The sequence below is a fragment of the Sparus aurata genome, chromosome 10 (assembly GCF_900880675.1).
Source record: "Sparus aurata chromosome 10, fSpaAur1.1, whole genome shotgun sequence".
In the NCBI taxonomy this organism is placed as follows: Eukaryota; Metazoa; Chordata; class Actinopteri; order Spariformes; family Sparidae; genus Sparus; species Sparus aurata.
In genome coordinates, this window is record NC_044196.1 from 232263 (window position 1) to 255718 (window position 23456).

Here is a 23456-nt window from a genome sequence, read left to right on the forward strand (position 1 = left end):
GAGGTTCTTGAGGTTCATCTGCCGGACTCAGGATGTTTCATGAGTCTGTGGTGGCCAGTGCTATCCTGTATGCTGTTGTGTGCTGGGGCAGCCAACAGACTGAACAGACTGATCCCACCAAGATGCACCACAGGGCGTAACTTTAATTTGTTTGGATCTGCAGTCATGTAGAAATCTGTGTGATGAAGCTACTGACTGTTGTTGCTAATTTAGTTTTAAATCGTCATGTTTTTTTAATGCTTTATATTCTTTTGAGATGTAATATAAAGTCTTCTATCAAAGTGTCACATCTAATAATATCAACAGTGGAAATTAGCATGCTAATGTTAGCTGGTAGAAGATTAGTCATGTTCACAGACTGGAGCCAGACTGTCCAAAGCTGGTTCATAAATACAGATCAGTTGTACCTCTGGTCCTCTTTGTCTTCTTGTCTTTGAAGACGACTTGTCCATAACTGACGTCTTCTGCTGGTCTCACTGCAGAGTAAACCAAAGCTGGATCATTCTCTGCAACACAACAACACATCCTCATTACATCACAGCATGTACGACCACTGACACAGAGCTGCTGCTGCTGCTGTCACACTACAGTAGTCTATACTGCAAGAAGAGAATCAATCTCTCTGCTGTAGAAATAATCATTTTTTCATGAAGGATTATAGTTATTCTATTAATATTGTATTATTTGATTGATGGCAGCAGATTGTTTTCTCTATGTGTGAAACGGGAAGTTAACTGTGATGACCACAAAGCTGCTCGCTTCGACTAAAATAAGTGACACATTAACCACAAGGCAGGAAGCATCACCATTAGTCGAGAGAAACATCACCAGCTTCAATGAAACCTGCAGGAGGAAGTTGATCGTATGCTTTGATACGCAGAGTGGAAAAAACCTACAATATTATCAGAGTTCAGAAACAACATATTCCATGTAGTCTGTTCAGTCCTCTTCATATCCACCGCTCTCGTCATTAAAGTATCATTACAGTAAAAAGCTTTAATCCCTTTTTGGATTAATTTCAGTCGGTGACGCCTGAAGTGTTTTAGAGCACTTTTATATGTATCATGTCTGTGAAAAGTCTGTGAAAGTGCTAAAAGTGCTGTTTCATTAAGTGTTGATCCTCACATTTGTCCACTAATTTTTCTCTGACATATTATACTTGTGTTTGTCCATGATGGAGACAAAGCAGATCAGCTGTACCTCTGGTCCTCTTTGTTTTCTTGTCTATGAAGACAACTTGTCCATAACTGACATCTTCTGCTGGTCTCACTGCAGAGTAAACCACAGCTGGATCGTTCTCTGCAACAGGAGAATATAAACACTCCTGACAGAGGAATCGTTCTATTATCTGTCATGCAGGGTTATAATACGATTGATTATGGAGTTTATAAATGTCAGCAACAACTTTTTTCTTCTTAACACCTCTGCTGTGAAAAACAACAGTTCAAATTTAAACTGGACAACCACAAACACGTTGTACTGACGGGTTACTCCACCATCACTATAGTGAGAAACATCACCAGATTCAGTTCACAGTTTACTGGAAACAGCAGGAGGAAGTTGGTGCTGTGCTTTGATTTGCAAGATTAAAAGAATAAAACACAAAAACATAAAGTGTGTTGTTAAAGTGTCTTATTTCAACTGAATGTCTTCAGGTTATATTCTATATTTAGTCAATAAATCAATAATTCTACACTCAAATTAAAGCTGAATAAAGTGTTAGTGACAGTGGTGAGGTGAAGTGTCTGCACAGAGTCTGAAAGGTACTCAAAGACAACAACCAGCCGGCCCAGGTCTGGGCTGACATGTGAACATGGAGTGGTGCCGTCATTCCACACAGTATCTGGACCACAACAATATTTATTTCTGGGTCAGCATCAGTCACTTTGTCTCGGTTATGTATTCAGACAAATGTCATTAAAAAGTGTTTATGCTAGTGGGAAGCCAGTGAGGGATCTCATCCATAACGACACTTTCTTTGTAGCATTTCTCTTTATAAGTTCTGTTTGAGTTAATTGTCTCAATCAAACAAATTATAACTGTGAAGAAGTGGATGTCATGGTATCGCCTTCATCGACTGAGGAACCTGGGCGTAATCCTGGATGACGGACTGTCCTGCACCCCCAACATCACTGCTGTGGCCTGATCCTGCAGATTTGCCCCCTACAACATCTGCAGGATCCGGTCTTTCCTCACAAAAGACGCAACACCTAAGCACTGGTCATCTCCCGCCTGGACTACAGTAAGTCCCTCTTGGCTGGACTCTCAGCCTCTGTGACCCATTGCAGGATATCCAGAACGCTGCAGCGCCTTGTTTACAATCTAACCAAATTCTCCCATGTGACCCGCCTCCTCCGTGACTTCCACTGACTTCCTGTTGTGGCCCGCATCTGATTCGAGATGATGGTTCTGGATTTCAAGGCCGTCAACAGAACTGCACCATCTGCCTCCAAACCCTGGTCAGACCACAGTCCCAGGAAGAGCACTTCACTCGACTACATCAGTGGGCCGGCTGGTACCGCCATCGCTGAGTGCAAACAAAGCTGCTCAGCGAAGTCACGACTCTTCTGTGTTCTGGAGCCTCAGTGGTGGAACGAACTCCCGACCAATGTAAGTAAGTAAGTAAGTTAGTATAACTTCATTTATATAGCACCTTTTTTGACACAGAAATCCAAAGTGCTTTCCAAACAACAAATAGATAAGCATAACAACACAAAAAAATGCAAACAGAGAGAGCAAAATGGGAAGATAAAACAAAAGGGAGGGATGAGTAAAAGAGGCACAACAGATGAGAAAACAAAAGAAGGAAATCTATAAAGGCTTGCCTGTAGAGGTGGTTTTTGAGCAGCCGCTTAAAACTGTCCACAGATTCAGCGAATCTAAGTGAATGGGGAAGACTATTCCACAATGTTGGGGCTAAAACAGCAAAGGCATGGTCACCTTTAGTTTTACAGATCAAGCATGGAACGGATAAAAGGACAAGGTTTGAGGAGCGGAGTGGCCGAGGAGTGGAATAAGGAACAAGGGGATCTGAAATGTAACTTGGGGCAAGGTCATGAAGTGCCTTATATGTAATCAGTAAGATCTTATAATTGATTCTGAATCTCACAGGAAGCCAATGACGGGATGTAAGAACAGGAGTAATATGGGACCGACGACTGGTTCTGGTTAAGGTTTGGTGGCTGCATTTTGGGCTAATTGTAATCGGTTTAACAAAGACTGACTGAGACACATGTAGAGGGAGTTACAGTAATCAAGACAGGAGAAAACGGAGCTGTGAATTACATGTTCCAGACCACTGGAGGACAGGAATCATTTGTTTTTTTTGCTGGACAAGTTTTGTAACATGTAGGTCAAATGTCATATGCTGGTCGAAGATGATACCCAGATTCTTAGCAGAGGGTTTGATGTTAGTGCTGGTGGTCCAATAAACTGATTAACTGCAGTGACAAATTTATCAGGGCCAAATAAAACGATTTCAGTTTTATCTGGATTTAAGTGGTTAAAATCAAGAGACATCCAGTCTTTGATGGCAGCTAAGCACTCATGGAAAGAGGACAACAGATTCAGGTTATTGGATTTCAGAAAAGTAGATCTGTCTATCATCCGCTTAACAGTGGTATGACATGTCAGGAAAGTGGCTGAACAAATGACCCAGAGGAAGCATGTACAGGGAGAACAGAACTGGACCAAGAACCGACCCCTGAGGGACACCACACAGCAGGGGAGCGAAAGAGGAAACATGATTATTAATGCAGACATTAAAGACTGTTAGTCAAATAGGAATGAAACCAATTTAAGGCTGTACCAGAAATGCCAACCCAGTTCTGAAGTCTATCCAGTAAAATGGCACGATCAATAGTATCAAAGGCTGCAGTCAGATCAAGGAGAATACGGATGGAGCTTTCACCTTTGTCAGCATGCATAAGAATATCATTAGACACTCTCTCAGTAATGCTGTCTCGGTGCTGTGTTTTTGGCGAAAACCAGATTAGAATTTGTCAAAGACTCAATGACATTCTAACAGCTTCAGGAGCTGGTCCACGTCCATCTTTTCAAGGATTTTAGATAAAAAGGGAATTTTGGAGATGGGTCTGTAGTTTTCTAAGTGGTCTGGATTGAGAGAGGGTTTTTTAAGAAGTGGCTGAATACTGGCAATTTTAAAGAGGTCAGGTATGGACCCTGATGTGAAAGAGGAATTGATGATAGAAAACTGACTAGGACCTAAGACAAGGGAGTTTGGTTTTTAACAATGTTGTAGGAACTATGTCACAGGGACTGGAGAATGTCAGGACAGCAGAGTCACTCTCCATCTTCCACAAAAGACTCAAGACTCATTTGTTCAGACTTCACCTCGACCTAGCATAGCATGAATAAAGAAATTAATAGAATTGTATGCACTTGTATGTTCATATCATCGCACTTCAATCACAGCACCTATACATTTAGAGAATATTTGACAAATAGCAGTTAGATCTTCAGAGGGCTTGACCATTGTTTCTATATTTTGTTTTACTCTATCAACGGTTATCATAAGTCACTTTGGACAAAAGTGTCTGCTAAATGCCCTAAATGTAAATGTAATTATTTCATTTGATTAATTTAATATGAAGTCACATAGAGTGTAACAACATGTGACTGGAGAGAAGATATAAAGAGTATCTTCAGTTTATTACTATCTACGTTAAATAGTTTATTATTCATGTATATTATTTCTTCTTGTTAACAGTCTTGTGGTGAAACATGAGCAGGACCACCTTCAGCTGAGGTGTTTTCATCAGAAACAGGAAACAGGACTACCACAGAGCCGTTAGCTTCTGTTAGCAGATTCACCACAGGAAACAAACGGACAGAGCGCATGCTAACATAACACACAGTATCATCACCTGAAACAGACGAACTACAGTCTGAACCTTTGTGGAGTAAGAAACATTGATTTAGTTTTAGTTTCATGACCATAATTTCTTAAATATTCTATATAAATATAAATGTGCTGACATCGCGTTACTAAATGTCCTCATGATGTCAAGCTGAGAGTGGTCCTCACAAAGACACAAGTACAAGTACACACACACACACACACACACACACAAAATGTAATCAATTAAACCATCTCTACCTCTGCTCCGTCTGATTGGCTGTTCTGGGGGACGTGATATTCTAACATCACTGTATGTGATGTCATCTCTGATGTCATCACCTCCTCCTTCTTCTTCTGTGGCTGAAATGAACCAAATGACAGAACATTTCCATTTTAAAGTCAAAAGATGATCAAAAGATCCAGGGCTGAACTGATGAACGAGAATATGAAGAAACAGTAGCCTAGGGTACAGTAGGCTATTTTATGTAAACGCGATTTGTTAAAAGGGGTGGGGATAATTCTGTGTCATTCCAAAAGTGGTACGAACATGTCCATACCAACCATACCATAAATTACGCCCATACCCGGTACCATAATGGCACCGGTGCTGACACAAATGGTAGTAACCAGACTGAAAAGCAACGCAGATTTCAGTGCTTCATTTCGGTGCCACTGTACCTTTAATTAAGCCCCATTTCATTGTTGCATTTTTCACGCGGTTTGCTACTTTCTTTGTCTCTCTCACTGCATGAAAAGTGGGATTTTCGTCAGTATGTGGCACTGTACATTGTTGTGGAATTTCAGGTTTGCAACAATTCACAGCAATTTGCAGGCAACACCGAAAACTGACTTAAATTGTCAGAAATTGACGTGGGCCTTGCTTGGCAGTTGTCCCCCAATGACCCCCCTCCCCCTGATACTAGGGGAGGCTTTAACATGTAAATGAAAATGCTGTGAGCTATACAAATGCAAATCAGGGTTGCAGGGGGAGTTTTACCCCAGGTGACCTTTTTCTAAAAGATATTAACTTCATTTTAAGAAAATCTCTGGTATAAATACATGAGGCTCAGTATAGCCTAATTATAGACCCTTATATTTCAGCTTGAATGGATTTATTTAATTAAAGTATGCTAGATTAATTACTGTGTATGTCATTAGCAATGGCCAATGTTATGTAAAAAAGATTATTTATTCTTTTTTCTCTCTCTCCTGAGACCAAGTTAAAGATAAAACGCCAGTTGTTAAGAAGTTAAAATTACATTATTGCATGACATATTTTGAGATAAATAAGGTATTGAAATGTATAAATCTTATCAGGAAGCTGATTTTTAAACTCTTCCATTAGCAAGAGCTCACGCAGTCCATCAAATGTTTCCACTTTACATGCTTGACACCATTTATCAAAGAGCGCACCTTTTTCTCTTGCAAATTCCCCATATGTTTGGGTGGCAGTCTTTTCACATTTTCTGAATTTTTGCCTGTATGCTTCTGGCACTAACTGGTATGCACGAAGTACGGTGGCTTTTATAACATCATATTTTAAACTGTCCTCAATTGACAGAGACGTGCACACCTCTTGGGCTTTACCCACTAGCTTACATTGTAAAAGCAGAGACCACACATTTTTTGGCCACTTCAAGGTAGCGGCGATGCGTTCAAATGCATTGAAATACGAGTCCACTTCAGACTCTCTAAATGGTGGAACTAATGCAATGTGCCTGCTAACATCAAAACTATCATGGGGGGACTGGGAGGGTGACTGTGTGGCTGAGGGACTGGCTGCAACAGCAGCTCCCCGCTCCATCTCAATAGCCTTCAACCTGAGATGCATGGCCTCCACCTCCAACTCCCGGTTTCGCACCTCCACCTCCCTTATGCGTAGGGTCAGTTTTAATTCCTCTGCAGACATACCAGTCTGCGTGGGGAGGGCCTGGAGTGGGGCAGGAGTGCCAGCTAGAGCACCCAGCTCAGCTTCCACTGCAGGAGCTGGCTCCTTAAACAAGCCCTTTTCAGTCAGTTTATCAATGAGAAGCTCCATTAACCCCTGTTTATTGATATTAACTGGCACATCCACATCAAAAGACTCTGCAATCACAACTAAATCAACTTTTTTACATTTTTTTAATGTGTCAATCGACGGGCCTAACGTAAATTCTTCCAACTTAAACTCCATTTTTGCCACCTACAACAAAAGAAACAACTACCAAACAAACATACAGAGATTAGGAAAAAGGATCAACTCACCAGATTCACGTCGACGATTTGCAAAGAAAAGAACGGACGAGCCCCCAAATCATGTTACGCCCCTGATCTAGGGGAATCAGAGACATAACATGATATGCTGCTCCCCATTCTTCCCACTCCCAAGAAGGCCAGTGTGTCAGGAACTTTTAAATTAAAGGTAGCATTTTATTTGTCTTCAGAGGGAGAGAAGGCCAAAACAACAAACAAAATCTGCTAACTCCCTACCTTCCCTATACAAATCCAAAATATTAACAAAAAGACAAAAGCTTACTTAACTCCTAAACAATGAAAACAGGAGAAAAGGTTAAAGAAAAGGCATCTCCCTCCTACTAGGCTACACAGTTTACTAAATATACAAAGTTTACAATGTGACAATTTACACCATCTTTCACAAAACACAACAAAATCCTTATCAGGCTAGACACTGGTCCCAGTTGGATGTGGGTGAATGGTTGGAGAGAGGGAGAGTGCAGTCAGCCAGTGATTTACGAAGTCCATTAACTCCTGTTTATGGACACCTCGAAGGGCTTTATCCCGCTTATACCATGGTCACTTGCCAAAGAAAAGATTCGGACCATTAATTTACATTTTCATGCGTTTTACAATCAAAATATAAAGTTTTTCATAAGCCATAACTTAGTTTCCCTGGTAACGCCTGAGGGTTTGACTAATACCTGGAACAATCATTACTCTCCCGTAAGATTCTTATGCAACGGAGACGTTGTTCACTCCTCCAGTAAATAGGACGGACCATAGATACGACTTGGCAACTGGAGATATTCTAGTCCGCTCAGCGATGAGCCAGAAAGCTAACGCTATGCTAGCAAGATTCAAAGTCAATAACATTGCATACGGTTGACAAACAGTAAATATAATTTGACAGTATGCTAGCTAACACAATTAGCTAACTAACCAGTCATGTCATTGTCCCCAAATCAACAGCAAGATTTTCACGAACAAATGACCGGCCGTGTGTAACGTTACTGTGGCCGCAGCCTGAAGTAGAGAGTTGAACAGTGTATTCGCGTAGCAGTAAGTTTAGAGGGGAAGTGAACTTTCTGCAGCTTGTGTGTTACAGTCTCCACCCTGTGGTGCTCAGAGGATAAGACACTGAAGGACTGACAGACTGCACTCAGTGCTGGAAATAACATATTAAGATTTGATACGCCAGCTAGCGCATTAATTTACAGCGGTGAACAGTCAATTTGACTGGAACTACTTAGTAGGTGTCCATATATCAGGGGTTAATGGACACCCTGCAGCCAATCAGAATCGAGTATTCACCCAGACCATGGCATAAATTTTATTATTTCAATTACACAAAGTTTGATAGATGTAGATGCTAGATAGATGCTACCCTTCTCGTCTGTTTGTCACCCCTTATCGTCCCCGATAGCGAATTTCGCACAGTTCCCATGTTATTCCTTAGGGTCATATTAGTCTAGAACTGTTGAGAAATTCTCTCCCAAACGAAGTGCCCACAAATCTGACCCAGGTCCTAGACTACTAAGAGTTTTTACACTTTCGGGTAGACCGGAGCGTCAGTCGCTAGGAAGATGGAGCGGAGAGTTAATGGCGTCGAGCAGCTAGCAGTGGACTGTGTGTGTGTCCGTCAGTGTTGTGTATTATCACTAACAGACTCTGAACTGTTGTCGGACAACGTGCTGTGAGTGTGTGAGTTGGACTCTCCATCGAGTCGAATTGTTCATTGTTTCCTCTAGGTTTTTTTTCAGCAGCGGGGGCAGGCTCTCTGGGGAGCCGTGACGGCATATACTAATGACACTTGACTGCAGATTTTACTTATATGCCCAGCATAATCCCTTTTTATTTAATAGTTGGCATGGAAAATGGCTTTTTAAAGGCTGACTGTAAAAATAAAAAATAATAACAAAAATACAGCAATAATATAGAAAAAATTAAAACAATAAATAATAATTTCTTGATGGGGCTGTAAAGTAAGTGGCAAAGTTTGCATCTCTCTCTCATGCACCATCACTTTGCTCTCCTGCTCCTTCACTGGGCTCTTCCCCTGCTGTACTCTGCTCTCCTTCACTTTGTTCCACTGCTCCTCCCTGTCTAATGTTACTTGTCATATAGGAGTTAGATAATTTACACTCACATCACATCTGATTACAAGTGTGAACACATTTTTTTTTACCTAACCATTCGAGTCATTTGAGTAAGTAAAAGGCTAATGATACCTGACTAGCGTCATCTTCATCAGGTGTCTTTCTCTTCTTTGAGAAATATTTGAACAAGCTCATCTGAAAATGCAGTCAGCAGTTACATCATGACGTGTATATATTCGCTTAATGCTATCAATAACTTTACTCACGTTAGCGACACTGAGTTGAGTTGGCACCGGGCACAATTTATTAAGCTACCGATATGTTACGTAATCTTAGCTGGCCATCAATATTTTGCGTCTATTGAACTTATAAGATCTATTATCTATTTTTTTTTTTGCAAAACATATCTTGCAAATAAACTGTTCATATATGAGAGGTAATATTACTATTTATATTACATGATCTGTATCAGTTACACACAGTTTCTCCCGTTTCTTTCTTCTGCCATCAGTGGCGCAGTTTCTCCTTACCCCAGTTATGTGCGTACACATGGGTCAGAGTGTGCGTGGAGGACCGCAACCTGACGGGAAAGTCAGGTTCTCTTTTTATAAATCCCACGGTGTGCATAGAGAGTTGCGTATGCCTTCTTTTGTGCGTACGCAACATTTATAAATGAGGCACCCGGTGGCTCCAGACTACGTCCTCTTTTACAGAGATGGACGTTCAGATCCAACCCACCAGCACTCATCCTTTAAAGGTCGAGTGCAGCTGGTGGACGGTGAGCTGAAGAATGGAGACGCGTCTCTGATCCTGAAGAACGTGAACAAAGATGATGTCGGTACTTATGAATGTCGAGTTTCAACAGCTGGTTCAGGACATAAGAAGAGAGCCAACACTGGACCTGAGCCAATCAGCATCAACCAGCTGTAGGTGACAAAGGTGCCTAAACATCCCCTAAAACTCACCAAAATGAAAATGTTTATGATTCAGCATGACTAGCCTCGGGTGTGGCCAGGGGACTCCATAGTGCCCGTTAACACCAGGTCATGTGACCACAAACTTTCTTTGATCTTCATGAATTTTGCAGGACTCACAGGTCTCATTGATCAAATTTGGCACGTAGGTCAAATTCATGAGTATTTTAATTTGATAACACACCTGCCCCCAAGTTCGGCACAAAATCTCAGCGGCGCCACCTAATGGCTTTTTCCATTTTATACAGACAAACTCATACACACACTAAAGTTTACACATTCATCATAAGTCCCGAACAATGATATCTGCTAGGGTCTGGGCCTTTTCATTGTCAAAATGGCTCCACAGCGCCCCCTGGAAGATGTTAAGCTTGAAGCCTCTCCTCCTACATGTACATACATGCACGACATCGGCTGTGTCCCAATTCAGGGTCTGCACACTTCGAGTGCCCATTTGAAGTGCGATTACGTCACTATGCCGCGGTGAAGGGTGTCCCAATTCAAAGTGTTCTCCAAATGCACCCCACAAATGCACCCTGCTTTTACCTGTTTCTGGAGGCTGCACCGCTACTACACTTCGTGGTCTCATATATCCTAAGAGTCACTGCGCACCCAAAGAGAAGAAATAAATAAATAACCTCAAGTGGCGCAGATGTCTATATATATATATATATATATATATATATATATATATATATATATATATATATATATATATATATATATATATATAATATATATATATATATACACCTTTTGTCTGTTGACATAAAACAAAACGTCTTTTTCATTTCACATTTCATTGTGTTTTAGCAGCAAACAGAGAGGATGAAGGTGGACACGAGGCTGCAGAGAGGATGGAGAGGCTCTTCTCTGGTCCAGAGGACAATCCTTACATTATTTCTGTTGTTAGTTACTTAATTTATGAGTTCTTTTTAAATTAGTTGTTCATTTTATATAATTCATGAAATAAAATATTGTTCTATTGTTACACGTTGTCTATTCCATTCAGTATTTACAACTTAAGTAATATTTATGGCATGCAGTAAACAGCATCAAGTGCTACTTTTCAGGGACAACAAGGGATTGAATGTTTTATTTTACTAACAAAAGTTGATACGGCCTGCAGGGCGCACTGAAGTACACTCATTCGGTGAGAACGCAAAGGGCGAGTCCTGGAAGTGTGCAGACCCTGAATTGGGACACAGCAGTTCTCTTGGATCCATACCATTAGTCCAACAGGAAGCCGGCCATTTTGTTTCACAGATGAGATTTTGCTGCCAATTGGCACCATTTCCCTCCTCATACTTTAACGAACTGCTCCTACAGATTTAACACTACAGACTTCACATTCAGTCAGTATCACCCTCAGACCTTGAAGATGAAAAGTTATCAAAACACCAACAACGCCACCTTAGGACTTGCACCTAAAGAGTATACTCCTTTAACTTTAATTTCTCTGAGGGTTTCCCAAAAACCACCCATACACAGGTTCATACACAAATGAATACAGGCACGATGTAAAATAATTTAACAAGCTTTATTACTCACAATAAAACAATTTCATTTATCAAGTTATGTCTCTAAAACATTTATATTATTATTTTCTTTAATCTCTAACACAAGTGATGTTCCACCTACACCAATACAGTGGTTCAGTCAGGAAGTGAAAGGCAGACCACCACTGCTAGCTCTGGCAGAGGTCCCTGCACTCAAATAATAAAAAAAAAAAAAGAAACAAAACAAAATATTCATTTACAAATCACTGCAACAAAATGGAAGGAGAGAAACCATACAAGAGGTATAAATGTGGCAGGTCCTCCACTATAACTGCTGCAGTAACCCCTCCCACCCCCACTAACGTCTCGCAATCTGATTGGGGCGGAGCACACGTGAACTCAACTACACTTTAAGAGAATGTCTATACGACGACAGAGCAACTGTTTCCTGCAGGCTAACGAGCAAGGCAAGGCAAACAAAGAAAGAAAAGAGGTCAGAGGCAAGGCAGGGCAAACAGCAGCCTAACGCCAGACAAGCTTTAAAAAAAAACAAAGTCAACTGTTAGTGACAACATCTAACCACACTAGCAGACACAATAGCATTTAGCTTATAGCATTAGTTACCTGGGTCCCGCACATATCAGTGCTTGTAGCTGCTGGCGGCTACGGCGACAACAGCAGCTAACCGGACGGGGACACACATACACACAACCCCGGCCCAACGCGCCAACCTACAACAGAGGACCGTCAGCACAGCATCGTATTACATCTTCACATCATGAGACTATGCTACATACCTGCAGAACGCACACGGCACATACACGCCCGGACACTACGGCGTGGCGGCACTGTGAGCCGGCCGCACTCGCACTCGCTTCGACAGAAGGTGCCGGTAAGGGGCGTGTCGCACACCTGCCGCGATCGCCATGCCTGCTGCAAAATGAACAACTGAGGGACACCAGAGAACTGAAATGCATACAGATTATAAACCATCTGGTTACATTCGCTTTGCCATAAAGCACGAAGTCCTTATAACCCCAACATACACTTTCCCATCTACACCACATTGGTCACACACGTAGAGGGTGTCGCCCTGAATACGTCTGTGCATCAATACTGTGTCATATTTATAGTGCTACCCACTGGACACAGGAAGTCAGTCTCATATCCTGTTGCGGCTTCCTTGACAAACCTTTTAGCGAGGTTGGGTCCTCAGGTTCGCGGATTTGTGATGCGCTAGAAGGCTATGATGACAGATACGCTGAGATCCAAAGATGCTTTTGGTGCATTTATTATGAACAAGCAGCACAGAGCTATTACAGCGCAATAAAGATGGATAAATGGAATAATGAAAACCAGCGGATTAAACAGACAAAACGTGATGGATGAATGAATGAGTGGATAGCAGTCAACAAAAATTATGGCTACTACCCAGCCCTGTCTCTCTCATCATCTGTGTGACAGGTGAGTGCGCACCTTTACATTCACACTTCCGCACGTGCACACGCCCACTCCCACGTGAACCACCGCCTCTGCAACACACACACTCTCAAGTACAACGTGCTCCTCATCTTCAACCTGTATGTCTCCTACATATCCATCAGTCCGACTTTATTTATATAACACTTTCCATACAAATAACATGTAGAAAAAAGTGCTTTACAAAATAAATGCAAGCAAAACAAAGCGGAAGTAATCTTAACCCTAACCCAGGTTCAGTAAATGTGTGCTCATGCAGACATCTAGGTGCGACAGCGCCAGAGCCCAGCGCTGCTCAGAGCTTTAATTTCTGTTTGTAGTTGTATCCCTCAGTGTTTGATGTTTCTGCAGCTCTTCTGTTCAGCTGATTAAATCTTCACTTCTGTGTTTTTCTCCTCCTGCAGTCAAAGTTCAGACTGAAGATCATCATCAGTGAATCACATCACTGTGATGCTGCTGTGCTGCCACCTGCTGGCTGTCTGATTGCACTGACATAACCCCTTAGTCCAATGTGTGTGTCTAAACAGCATGTGTCTAAACTGCACACGACTGGCCGACTGCTACAGAAACAGAGAGACAGCAATACTGTAAAACTCAAAGACATCTGTACAGGTCTGGCCCAGGGAACAATAACAACATGTATCAAACTAAACACGTCATTGATAGCAAAAAGAAAATAATTCAATAAAATGGTTCATGTTTCAATGTTTCATCATTTAACAGATAAGTTGAAATCCATTAAAATGCAGATTAATGTATTTTTTAAGATCTTTACTGAAAGTTTCTCTCCTGTCTGGTTCTCTGAGGTTAAAAAGATTTAACAGGTGCATCTCCTCTTCTGCCATTTTTAATCATTCACCAGCTTAGAGGTTAAATGATTCTGAATCTGTGCACTGTAGGACGCCCTGCAGGAGAGGTTCAGATGTACATGATGCACATCCTGATATTTAGGAGGGAAACACTGCAGTCACTTCCTGTTTGTTCTCAGTCTGAGAGCCAATCAGTGCTGTCGGTCATCCAGCAGGCGGCAGCACAGCAGAGGCCTGTAATGTGAAGGGGGCTCAACAGGCTTTGTGCTCATGATCAAATCAAATCAATTTTATTTATATAGCCCAAAATCACAATCACATTGCCTCAGTGGGCTTTACAATCTGTACAGTGAACAACATCCTCTGTCCTTAGACCCTCGATTCCAGTGAGGAAAAACTTCACATGTTGGTGGAAAAAAAACCTTTTAACAGGGTAAAAAAAACAATGGAAGAAACCTCAGGAAGAGCCACAGAGGAGGGATCCCTCTTCCAGGACGGACAGACATGCAATAGATGTTGTGTGTACAGAAAAGAGCAACAATTTACAGTTTACAAGTTACATCAACAGAAAATCTGATACAAGTTATGTAAAGTTAATGGAACCAGGAGACGACCGAGCAGGACGAGGCATCACCAAGTGGAGCCCGAGCCAGACGACCTCCTGTCCACCATGTTGACCTGGAAGAGGGCAGAACACACAAGATCATTAGTAATAGACAGAGAGAGGCATCAAGGTTAACAGAAATATAGATATGAGGAGATAGTGAAACAGAGGAGAGCAATGATCCAGCAGAGGCCGGGGTGTGACGATCCAGATCAGTCAGTATCTCAAGGCAGCAGGAGCCCGAGAGTGGTAGATGGTCCCAGGGGGCCGTGGTCCATCAGAAGGGAGCCTGAAAGAAAGAGGGGAGGAGGAGGAGGAGGAGGAGGAGGGGGAGGAGGAGGAGGAGGAGGAGGAGGAGGAGGAGGAGGAGGAGGGGGAGAAGAAGCTATAGAGAGTGACACAGCTTGCAGCTTGTGGGAACAGAAAACAAGAACAAAGGTTAGAGAAATGCGATATTTATCAGAATAAACAGATTGTTTTCTCGTCGGCAGCACAGTGTAACTCTAGTAGTATAGGAACTGATTGAGACTGACACCGACCCACTGAAGAAGCTTACAGTTGATATCAGGGCTAATTAAAGGCTAAATCGAAGAAGTGAGTTTTGAGTTTAGATTTAAAGGCTTCAACAGAGCCAGCTGGTCTGAGGTCAGCTGGGAGGTTATTCCAGAGGAAAGGAGCCCGATAGGAAAAAGCTGACTTCTTCTTAATCCTGGGAACCAGGATGATGATGCAGCTCAACAAAGCCCCAAGTCCCCAATCAGAGTTAAACGGTACTGCACGCGTTCACATAAAAGGGGGCGTTTGACGTCATATTATTCTACTTCCGTGTGAAAATGGATCGATCCCGGGCCACATATTTTACTCAAGATGAGCAGATTCTTATTATGCAGGACTATGAAGAATTCAAAGAAACCATCACGGTAAAAAGTAACACTGTCGCCGCCAACAGAGCGAGGGAGGGCTGCTGGCAGAGAAGTGCTGACCGTAAATGTGTAAGTTAACAATGATTAATATTATGATCAATATTATATTAAGCCCTTAGTGTTTTCAGTTCTGAAAGCTCAACATTGTGCAACTTTTACATATTAACCCTCATTAATTTAAATAAATAAATAAACTGAAGCAACAACTATATTTTTCATTTTTGAATGATGTCTATATTGTTTTCACATTTTACTGATCTCAGTTATAGAATGCGCGTGTGTGTTTTATTGAAAGCGAGGCTGAGTGTGCGTAGGCTATAAATGTTCAGTGTTTTTTGTATCACTGTGTCGGGATGAACAAGCAGATGTAGCTACTGTCCCTGTACAATGACAATAAAGAGCTTTCTGACAGTGAAAATAGCTCAAGCCTGTCAGATTTGTGTTTGGGCGTACACTGCCCTACAACGGGTGAAACATTGATCAGTTCATCAGTTTATTCATGGACACATCAAAGAAATAATTAACTTTACTCATTATCTGTGACAAATAAATACTAGGTTGGCCTAATTAATATTTCATATTGCATTTTATTAAGATGTGGAAGCAGCAGTCGGACATGGCAGCAAGTTAGAGCCAAATACAGAAACATCATTCAGAGTGGTATGTAGCCAAGCTGCCCATCATTTTGTCAGTGTGTGTTCTTGCTCAGATTTTCTGCATCACCAACTGAATGTAAGAAGGTTCCCGTGGCAACAAAACGAAAGGCTACACAAACAGTTTGCCCGACAGTGAGCGCACAGCTTCTTCAGTGGCATTCCTGACACTCGGCTCAATAAGTGAGCAAATGTACCGTATTCCCTCGGCTGAAAATCTATATCGCTCATAGAGAATTTCATCAGGAAATGCCAGCGGATCAGCGCGATCTCGAAGAAGCCGCTCACGTCGTAGTGCTGATGAATTATTCTTGCTCCCAGGTCCACCGGGTTCTCAATGAATGGTGACGCCATCTCCGAATGAGTTACACAGTGAAACAGCGGCGCTTTTATAGCCGATTTTAAGCTGAAACTCTGAACAGAACCTGGTCGGGACCAGGTTATGAGCTAAGCATAAGTTACCATGGTGATCTAGCTGGTTAAAAGAGAGCCACCTTTGTAGTTCAGGGAAGCCTGGCTTTAGACTCAACATACCTGCTAACCCACTAAACTGGCTTCGCAGTACAGGCCTCTGGTTCACTGTGTTCATCAGCTGATGATCGACAGGCTGAAGTCTGAACTTTGACCCACAGGAGAAGAAACACAGAGACAAAGTTTAAAAATCAGCTAAACCAGCAGTCAGCTGCAGAGTGACGAGGACGATGAGATATAATACCAGTTAAAACATGTTTCCCTCCTATCAGCACCAACATGTTATTTTTAGGGCTGGGCAAGTTAACTCGTTATTATCGAATTAGAGCAACAACAAGTTGAACATGGACAGAAGAAGGAGTCTCTTATGCAAGATGTTCCAACCAGATGGAATTAAACTGTGGACATGATAAAAAGCATCCGCAGAAACAAACAGCCACTGAGAACTTCCTCACCACAAACACCAAGATTGTCATGCCAACTACAGCTGAAATGGAGAAACTGCAGAAGTTGGAAATGCTACTGGAGCCTTGCAGGTATGTTTTACATAATATTGCATGTAAGAGAGAAATAGTGTAAATGTGTAAATGCAGCATGAATGTAGAGGATATTTTTTGTGTATAAGTGAATGCAGTTTAATTTATTTTTGACTAAAGTACAGTTGATTTTCTGTTGCAGGTATTTGACTGAGCTTTGGGAGGAGACAAGTATGTCTCATGCTCTGTGGCTCTGCCTGCTTTTTGCCATCTCTCCGGGCTGATGGAAAGCTCAGATGATGACCCGGCCTACGTGGCCAAGTTCAAGTCTACATTCAGAAAAGTCCAGAAGAACAGAGCTTCTTCATCATCTGAAAATGTAAACAATCTTGTGTGCCTTAGCAACTGGCTTAGTGCTGAGGAATAAAAAAACATCAAGTTTTAGGAATCTACAAACAGCACTGACAGTGTTTTCTGGTTCTTTTTGGAGTGAGATTCTCCAGAGTGGTACTGGTACTGAACACAGACTGGTTATGCTGTGTCCCGATGACAGTCAAATGTTTCTGCTGTTACCTCAGAAATTACCTGTTTTAATGTTATGATTTTGACCTTTTAGGCAGTTGTTTATTTTTCATAACGAACAGGATAACATTAATGGCAGTGGCAAAATGCTTTAATTTTGTATTTGCTTAACATTGTTTAAGTTGAGATTTACACTAAATGTTTTATTTAACTGCTAACTGTATAAAAAATGCTGATGTTAAACGTGTTTTTGCACAACAATGTTTTGGCACTTTCATTCACATGGCAGTACATTTAAAATAAAAGTGAGATAAACACTTCCTTTGAATTCATTATTGGATTTTGCATATACAAATGCGATTAATCGTGATTAAAACTTTTAATCGTTGCCCAGCCCTAGTTAGCATCCCTGCTGGAAAAAACGGCATAGACCAGCACCAAAACACAACATATGCTGGTCTTGGTGGTGACCTGGGACTAGCAAGACCAACATATGTTGTGTTTTGGTGCTGGTCTATGCCGTTTTTTCCAGCAGGGATGCTAAACCCTGTCTGGTGACCTTCAGCCTGCAGCTGGTGTGTTCCAGGTGAGACATGCAAAGTCAAAGTCAGATGTTGACTGTTTAAACACTCTCATGCAGTCCACATAATAAAGCCTCAAGTATCATTTACAGAGACTTTAGAGTCGTGCAGCTGCAGCTTCGACACAATCACCAGGAGAAATGTTTTTTATATTGTTGAGACATTTCTGTGTGTTCAGGTTTGGACACTAAAGCTCTCGTTAACGTCATGAAAACATTATGTTTGGGTTTAAATCCCTGCTTCTGTCTGCACAGACTCGAGAGTGCTGATCAACACTGAACACTGACATCACTTCGTCTTCACACTGTTTGTGTGCTCGGGACAGTAAAGATGGAGGCTGGAGGAGACGAGGCTGCTGCTGCTCTGCTGCTCCGACAAAACACCTCCTGCTTTTACAATTCAAGACAAAACACTTCCTGCTTTTACAATTCAAGACAGAGTTTTTAAAATCTACTTTAAAACACAGAAAGACTTTGAGGAAAGACCAGAATCCCCCAAACTGTCTCTGTGTTTCAGTTTGGTCTCTGTGAATCATTCCAGAGAGATTAGTTCGTATTGTCTCGTTGTGACTGAAGTGGCACACAGCCAGCGGGAAGTCCTGAAGCAGGAAACCAACAGAACAAACTTCATGTTTCCTGCTGAAATCCATCAACTCAGACTGTCAGTGTGTGAAACTGCTCATCAGCTCTGAGTTCAGCTGAAACAAACAAACAGACAGCTTCATGAGCGACTGTCATGAGGAATATGTGTCAGTATGAGGAGCAGGAGGAGTTAATGTGCTGCTGCAGCTGAACATGCTGACACAGACTCAGACTCAGACCTGGTTTATATTAAACTGCAGGTTTAAAGTCTCAACTAAACCAGACTGTAGATCTTCTGCTTCAGTTATTTTATGAGCAGCTGAAGCTTTTTCGCCAAATCATCTCTTGGCAACAGAAACGTTCCTTTCAGGACATGAACTGACAGGAAGTGAGACAATGTGTTGTTGACTTTCCAACTGAAGAACCGTATGAAAACCCGTCAGCTGAGTGTTGTGTTCACTGACACCATGAGACTCACCAGCACATGGTTTCAATACAAGAATACTTCATTGTGGTGGTACTGGTTTACAGACCAGCCCAACCTACATAAACATATAACACATATAAACATGTAAAACTAGAACAATAAACCAACAAACAAATGCCTCTTCCAGAGGGGTATTGCACAGAACTAGGATAAGGGATTGAGCCAGGATATCTTGGTTTTCCTGGCTCAATGTATCCGTGATCCAGTTGCACAAAAGCAGGATAGGGGGCAGTAGGATATGTTATGGTATAAGTTACCATGGAGATTTATTCTGTGGAGCTAGCCTGCCCCAGACCAGGCTAACCGCCAGGCTAACCGCCAGGCTAACCGCCAGGCTAACCGCCAGGCTAACCGCCAGGCTAACCGCCAGGCTAACCGCCAGGCTAACCGCCAGGCTAACCGCCAGGCTAACCGCCAGGCTAACCGCCAGGCTAACCGCCAGGCTAAGATTAATCCTAGTGATTCACCTGTATTTCCACCGTCAATCCTGTGAGGAATTAATGTGTTTTACAGCATGTCCATGGTCTTTCTAAGCATGTTGCATCATTTAAATTATCCTGCATTAAATTATTACATATATTGTCATTTTTCATTTCATTTAAAGCTGTTTGTAATTGCAACAGTCTTTTTATATTTATTCAAGTGGTAGTATTATTACTTGGGCCAAGTGTTAAATTGCTATGTAATGAAGACTGCTTGCCAAATTGCCATCAGAGATTTCATAAATATGTTTTATTGCAGTAATTGAGATAACAAAACACGGCTGATGAAGTTGCAAAGGTGTTTTCAATGAAATCTGGGACACACACAAAGATTTTTTGCAAGTCCTTTATTCTGTTGGGGATCTAGAGAACCTCAATAAAGGAACCATTTGCCGCACAATAAGACGTGTTTGTCTGGAGCTGCAGTCATTCAACATATTCATCACCTTCCCTGGCCACAAAAGACCCCTCCACATCAAGGAGTTTTACAAGATTGCAGGTAACCTCAATTTCAACATGCAACCATTAGTTTCTTATATGATCAGTCACAGTTGGATACTCACCATTTTTTGTTACAGCTGGATTGCACACACACATCAGGATCAAACGCCCCTCAGGAGAACATGAGGGTGAATTCTCTGGTGTGCTGCTGGGAGACAGAGGCTATGCCTGCAAGTCATTCCTCTTGACTCCCCTTGCGGAACCCCAAACCCCACCACAGCAGGCCTAAAACCATCCACACAGCAAGACAAGGGCTCAAATCGAGATGACCTTTGGCCTTCTGAAATCTCAGTTTCAGTGCCTGCACCACCTGAGGGTTTATCTGGCAGTCATTTCTCTTGGTTGCTTGGATCCTGGAATAGAAAGAGCAAAAGCAACAAAGATTAAAACACTGTATTGCACTTATGGTTCCTGTGTGCACTGAAATACTCACTTCTCTTTCTAGTTTCTGGATTTCCAGGTCCAGTTTCCTGAGTGTCCCACGTTTAATTTCAAGCTCCATTTCTTGGAGCTTTCTCTTCTTTAATTTGATTGTAATGTCTGCCAGCTCTATCTGTTTCTCCAGGTGCTTTGCATACAGTATTCTGACAGTTTGTGAAGTCTGTAAAAGAAATGTCAATTAGCACAGCAGAATTTGTGCATAATGTAGATTTACTTTAGCCAATACTACATTTTCTATTAGCACCACATCACTGACTTCATACTTTATGGACTAAATAAGCAGGATATTTCCATAAAATTGACGTATCTCAAGCCTGCTGGAGTCCAGTGACAGTCTCCTCATCTGCAGAAGTGCATTCTGCAGCTGCAGATGTGCCTTCCCCTGCCATACACATACATGTACTGAGAGAACTTGTTTTAAGATTTCACAGCACATACCAACCCTGTGATTTCAATACAAAGTACTAACCAGATCATCTTCTGCTGGCTCCAACAGTGTAACTGTGTTCCCAGACACTGTAAGGAAATCCAAAGTCAGACAGTATAATATAGTTATTTGATGTGTTCCATGTGCAGTAGTACTGCAGTATGTACCTTGTATGAAGCGGACAGTTTCTGTGGCTGGGACAGAGTCTGTTACTGTCCCTCCTTCACTGGCCTCCCTGTATTTAAATGGAGTACCAGCTCCTCTGCTGGGGTCGTATCCTGGTTTGGTGGGCCCCCTGTGCCATTTAACTGCTACAGTCATACAGACAGTCAACATGTCAGCTGACACCTCATCTATTCACCTCATTTGTTCACCGTTATCTACTTTAAAGTCACCTACCAGCCTGCAAAGTGTTCTTGTATTTAATGTTAACTTGCTGCCAGGTCATTTCATAGCCAGACAAGTTTGTTCTTTATGAAGGAGAGAAAGATAAAATAGATAAAAAAAAACACATGAGATTTGACGCGCCTCTCATCCATGTTCCCATCGGTGATTCTGTGAGCGATCGCGGGTCTATCTGAGTCTGCCGTGAACACGCACTTATCCAGACTATCTACACCTGGCTGGACATAGCCGCGCCTTTTCATCCTGGCTCGGCAGACGTGCAACTAATTAATCCAGGATGGGTCGAGCAGACTAGGTCAAGCCGCACTTGCTCAGTTATCCTGGATATCTTTATTCTACTTTTGTGCATTACCCTTCAGGTATAAAAAACAATTGTGCTCCTTCAAGCCTCAGGGGAATAACATGGTAAACTGAGGGTGTGAAGGGGTTCCCTGAATAAACAAAGTTCCCTGAAGAAAGATGTGGGCAGCCAGGAAAACAAACTAGGGCCTAAATAGACCAGAGATTCTGGCTGCCAATCTAACAGGGAATGAGGTTCTCATTTCAGAGGCAGATTCAGTAAGAGAGTGCGAGCCACCTATGTGCCATTTCCCACCTCTCTTAAGTCTGTCAAACAGGGTGACACAACATTGCACCATGATTTGCTGGGAGGGAAATGCTCCAAGCTGCTTTCACTCCTCAATCAGGAGTCAGTCTCCCCACCTGTGCACAGGTGTTCTGAATCCCATGCAATTAGTCATGAGGTAAAATCTGCACAAACAAAGGAAAATAGCAAGTCAGACAATTGGACTGCTACATCATGACTGCAATTTGATATAACATTGTGCCACCAGGAGCCCCCTGAGTCATTTTTTTCACAAGGGATTGAACCAAAGATGATTTAAAAAAGATGGAGGAAACCTGAAGATCAAGACTGCAAATAGTGTTTAATGAGGGAGGAGGAGCTTCATCCTGCAGCTGCTGCGTTCACATGATTCATGTATTTACTTACAGTAGCTGTGTCTCAATTCAGGGTCTGCACACTTCGAGTGCGCATTTGAAGTGCGATTACGTCAATATACCAAGGCGAAGGGTGTCCTGATTCAAAGTGTTCTCATAATGCACCCCACAAATGCGCCCTGCTTTTACCTGTTTTTGGAGTGTGCACCGCTACTACACTTCGTGGTCTCACATATCCCAAGATACATCGCGCGCCTGAAGAGAAGAAAGAAATAAATAAATAACAGCGACCTCAAGTGGCGCAGATCTCGTATTTAAATGTAAGTATTGGGTTTATACTCCTTTGAACATCCAACGCCAGATATGTTAAACTTCAAGGGACATTAAAACCTCCACATTTCAGTTAAAATCAAATCAATTTTATTTATATAGCCCAAAATCACAATCACATTGCCTCAGTGGGCTTTACAATCTGTACAGTGAACAACATCCTCTGTCCTTAGACCCTCGATTCCAGTGAGGAAAAACTTCACATGTTGATGGAAAAAAAAACCTTTTAACAGGGTAAAAAAAACAATGGAAGAAACCTCAGGAAGAGCCACAGAGGAGGGATCCCTCTTCCAGGACGGACAGACATGCAATAGATGTTGCGTGTACAGAAAAGAGCAACAATTCACAGTTTACAAGTTACATCAACAGAAAGTCTGATACAAGTTATGTAAAGTAAGTGGATCAGGAGACGACTGTGCAGGACGAGGCATCACCAAGTGGAGCCCGAGCCAGACGACCTCCTGTCCACCATGATGACCTGGAAGAGGGCAGGACACACAAGATCATTAGTAACAGACAGAGAGAGGGATCAAGGTTAACAGAAATATAGATATGAGGAGATCAGAGCAGAGGAGAGCAATGATCCAGCAGAGCCCGGGGTGTGACCATCCAGATCAGTCTGTGTTTCAAGGCAGCAGGAGCCCGGAAATGGTAGATGGTCCCAGGGGGCCGTGGTCCATCAGAAGGGAGGCTGAAAG

The 23456-nt window shown here is 42.2% G+C and overlaps 1 protein-coding gene across 1 annotated transcript in view; it reads left to right on the forward strand.

The window, feature by feature from the left end:
- Nucleotides 1-23456, forward strand: part of LOC115589970 (butyrophilin-like protein 2) — an 84811-nt gene that overhangs the window by 33616 nt on the left and 27739 nt on the right. The gene's annotated exons all lie outside the window — the stretch shown is intronic.